This window comes from Castor canadensis, chromosome 15 (genome assembly GCF_047511655.1).
Source record: "Castor canadensis chromosome 15, mCasCan1.hap1v2, whole genome shotgun sequence".
NCBI classification, from domain to species: domain Eukaryota; kingdom Metazoa; phylum Chordata; class Mammalia; order Rodentia; family Castoridae; genus Castor; species Castor canadensis.
The window spans coordinates 52,828,351-52,833,107 of record NC_133400.1 but is presented as its reverse complement, the minus strand read 5'-3'; the positions used below and the strand labels follow the sequence as shown (position 1 = coordinate 52,833,107).

The 4,757-nt window shown below is 40.6% G+C and overlaps 1 non-coding gene across 1 annotated transcript; it reads right to left on the bottom strand.

Moving 5' to 3' along the window:
• Positions 1 to 283: 283 nt before the first annotated feature.
• Trnaa-agc (transfer RNA alanine (anticodon AGC)) lies at positions 284 to 356 on the bottom strand. Its single transcript has one exon. It is a non-coding gene; the product is annotated as a tRNA-Ala (tRNA).
• Positions 357 to 4,757: the final 4,401 nt, after the last annotated feature.

Here is a 4,757-nt window from a genome sequence, read left to right as displayed (position 1 = left end):
GGGATCCCATGTTCCCATCACCTACTCAAGAAGTATCAATTTAAGAATAATCTTATCTATCTCCACTGCCCATCTCAGATATCACATCACTTCATTTATAAAGAGTTCTATGTATATATCAAAGAGATGAAGTCTTAAACATAACCAAAATTAACAAGCATCCCTGAAAGTTAACAATAATTCCTTAATATCATCAAATATTCAGTTTGTATACAAATTTCCAAATGCCCTGCAAATGTCTTTTTTTTTTTTTTACTACTTGATTATTTATTTATTTATGTTTTGGTGGCACTGGGGTTTGAACTCAGGGCCTCATGCTTGCTAGGCAGGCACTCTACCACTTGAGCCACTCCACCAGCCCTGAACTAGGCTGTGTTGGATATTTTCCAGATAGGATCTTTTGAACTATTTGTCCAGGTTGGCTTTGAACTGCCATCCTCCTGATCTGTGCCTCCTGAGTAGCTAGGACTACAGTCATGAGCCACCAGTTCTGGTTTAAAGCTTGGTTATTAAATCAGGATTTTAAAAGTTTCATGGACTGCAATTGTTGAAGGGTTTTTGTCTGTTTTTTTGGTTTTCTTGCGGTACTGGGGTTTGAACTTCCTTGAGCCTCTCCACCAGCACTTTTTTTTGTGATGGGTATTTTCAAGATGGGGTCTCGAGGATTATTTGTCTGTGCTAGCTTCAAACCTCAATCCTCCTGAGTAGCTAGGATTATAAGCGTGAGCCACTGGCGCCCAGCCACCGTTAACAGGTTATTTAAATCGTTTAATCTACACTTCCTTCTTTATTCTCTGCAATTTTTTTTATTGAAGAACCCAGTTTGTCTTATAGAATTTTCAACAGTCTAGATTTTGTCAAAAACAAAAACCCCTGATGCAGAAACGGTAGCATAAAATTCACGTTATTTTGTTCTTTGCTATCATCACTTAACAAAATTCATTAATGCAATCAGCAAGCATTTACCGAGGGCCTGCCACTGTTCTACACATTGGAAAGTAACAACAAACATACAAAGAAAAAAATCCCCGCTTTCATGGAATTTGGATTTGGGTGGATGTTTTCAAGCTTCGGCATCACAAAAACCACACATTTTGCATAGAAGAGTGAATTTTGTGAGGTAAATTCCTGGGAGCAAATTGCCAGTTCAGAGAGTGGCACATTTCTAATTTTGATAGACATGCAGGCTTTGGGTCTAGTTCAGCTGTTCCCACCAGGGCCTCAGGAGAGGGCCAGGTCCCCCACACCCTCATCAAGAGAGTGCTAAGGCTTTTGACCTTTTCCCTTCTGATAGTTGAACACAATGTGTTGACATGGTTTTCATTTTCATTTATCTGATAATGAGATTAGGAATTATTTTCCTATGTTTTAAAAACATTTGATTTCCTTTTCTGCCCATTTGTCATTTTGCGTTTTTCTGTTGGCCTTTGGTCTAGACTTGACTAGAAGGCACTAGAAAGCACTACACCAGATAAATTAGCCCTTTGCCTATGAGTTATCAATTTTTTCCCTCTATTTATAAATTCACCTTTATGCATTGCAAAAAAACCTTTCACTTAGAAAGTTTTGATTTTTTTTAAAAAATGTAGTCAAATTTATAAATCTCTCATAAAGCTTCTGAGTTTTGTGTCAGAGTTAGAAAAAACTTAGATTTTTTTTAGGTTCTCTCACTGGCCAAGACTGCTGAGTTAATTCACAACAGTATACAACCCCAGAATCTGGTGTTGTCACACAACAAATCTAATTTCTTGCTCATGCTCTGTGTCCAGCACTGAGCCCGCTTGTACTTACAGACCCAAGCTTCAGGGACCACTGTGACATGGGTATCTGCTAACACTGTGTCAGGAAGAGGGGTTGAGGCAAATTGAACATCCACCCAAACACTCAAAGGCTTCCACTCACATTTCATCGGTCAAAGCAAGCCCTGTGGCCCCCTCTTGCCCCTGCCTCCCCCATGGAGCTGCAGATGCTGGGGAATTGCAACTCCAGGTGTGCCCAGGAGAACAAGGAGCCTGAATGGTGGCCACTGGCTTGTCCTTCCTGGGTAGCATCAAAGTGAAGAACTGCTTTCTATTAATACCCTTCCCCTGGCTCTTTCTGCCACATTTGCACACACGGTAATGCAATACAGCCCCTACATACTGGGAGATCCCTCTGATCGGGCTGTGTGGCTAATTTGGGACACTGAATAGGGCAGATGTTCAGAGAGAGGCCACACTTACTCAACCACAAAGGCCCACGGCCTCCTGTGTCCCAGCTGTTGGCATAAGAATCACTCTCTAAGCACGGGGATGCTTGTCACTTCAGGAGACAAGATGACATTATCACTCTTTGGCTTATTTAACTTTTTCTGGTGTAGCATCGGGACCAAATGTACAACTTAATGTTGGCCATTTTTACAGAAAAATAAATAGTCTGCATCCTACCAACCCAGTAGAAGGTGCTATTTGTTTACACAATAGATTTTTTTTTTCTTTGTAGATTTTGCAGTGCCAATGAATCTTGGAATTTTTAACATAAATAATGAGGAAATTAAAATAAACCCTTATGGTTCATAAGAGATAGGAACATTTTCTTCAGTGTGAATCATGAGCTAATTGTGTTCCTAAAAATGTAAACTGGATCCATTGGTGCCCAGTCAGCAGACAGAGAATAGGAGGAATCCCAAGCAAGTCCTGGGTTCAAATGTAGAATATCAGGAGATAAAAGGTAGCCTCCATTTTTCTGCTTGCTAGAATATCTCTCTCTCACGTTTCTTAAAGTAATGAAGTTTCCTTTGGAGGGAAAAGAGATAGAGGGGCCTCATAGGAATCTAAGCCTGGAAGCCAGTGTGCACCCAGACTTTGATGGAAATGAAACTGTATTCAAAGCATTTCCAGCACCTCAGTCAGCAGCAGGAGTGGGGTTGCCATAAAAAGAACCCAGGGGAAGAGTGGGGTCTCGAGAGTTAGTGCTGGTGCCCAGATGGGGTGAGTAGCAGTGGGGATCTCCTTCATATGCTGAGATGGAACACTAAGAGTTCATGATATGTGATGGCAAGGGAGCTAGTGAAATTCTCAGTTGCCTTTTGGGGATCCAGACCATATACTCACCAAAGAGATAAGGTCTGTGCAGACAGAGATATTAGATGATAACTTTTTACCTTAGCAAATTAAGATATGAAAAAGATAAATCCCAGTTTATTTGTTTTTTTTTTTTTAGAACTGAGGTAAACAGCATTATTTCTTCCAAATAATTGTTGTTTCTGTCTGTTACTCACTTCCTACAGGGTCCCTCCCTGTGGCCCTGCCTTCTGGGGGAAGGTATACATCTTGCCCATCCGGGTCCTCGCTCACCAAGTGACTTTCTTTGTCTCGTGGAATTTATATCATGTTATTATATGACTCTACCATTGCTTTATTCCCTCTACCATGAGTCTGAGATAGAGACTGCTCCTTCATCCTGTGTCACAGAACAGAAAATGCAGAGTGAAAGCTGACCCACTGCCAACAAGCACATGAGCAAGAAATAAACATGTGATGTTGGAAGGCCCTAGGGTTTTGGAGGCGTTTACTATTGCAACATAATTCAGCCTAAACTGCTGCATACAGATATTGGGACCAAAAATGTGACACTGTGATACCAATCTAGCAAAAATTCTGCAACATGTAGCATGTTACCTACAAGAGAAGTCAGCCAGGAACTTGTGGCTTTAGTCAATAACAAAACATTGGCGACGTGCGTTTCTTTCTATAGCTTGCATATGACAGGCGAGTACAAAAGAAGTTATAAAATCTGAAAAGGATTTCCAGTTTGAAAGTGGAATGGAAAGGGAATGTGGGAAATCCAGATATTCCAAAGTTTCCATACTCAGAATTGGGGGTGGAGATGGTGGCATGAGGGGAGCTGGGTGGGTGCTGTTGGAGAAGCACTGAATCTCAGATCCCTTCATTTATGCTTCTTGGGGCCGCTACCCCTCTCGCCTCTCTGGAGAGGGTAAAGCAGAGTCAGGTTTGGGACTGGGGGATGTGATAACAGTTGGAGTGTAGGTACAGAATGGTACTGAATGCTCAAGGCAAATTCCCCAGATGTTTCTCCCATTCAACTCCCAGAACACTGGTGGCTAGATACTTCTTCTCCAAGCAGGAGTTCAAAAGACTCTCTGGAAAATCTAGATGACAGATCTGACATGAGGGGTCCCCCAATAAATGGCCCAATTACATCGCAGTATAGTTTGAAAGTTAATGTCAGTCAGGAACTCAGAACTTCCAATCAGCTTGTCCCTACAGGTTACCCAGGACTACCAGTGAACTAAGAAGACCGGAAAAACAAACAGAAGAAAATCAACTTGGAGAAGATAGAGACCTTATACACATACCTAATTTTAAAAAATCTTAAAATATAAAAACATGTGGTACATATGTAATGTCCTTATTATTTAAACATTGTATATTATATATGTACATAATCAATATCCTCAGAGACCTAAGAGAAAATTTTGCATGCACGACAAAAGCATGTTTTTTTTTAAAAGCATCATTCAGACAATCAAAAAACAGATCTTGAAAATCTAAAATATGGTAGCAGAAATACCACCAACACATGCAGTAGAACAGATGGAGGTTCAGTGTGAGGAAATCTGCCAGAGTAGTCAGAAACACAAAAAAGATTAAAAAAAAAAAAGTAGAAGAGTGAAGATAAGAAAATTAAAAGATCAGTTCAATGGTCCAACACTGATACCTAAAGGGAGTTCCAGAAAGACATTAGAGAACATGAAG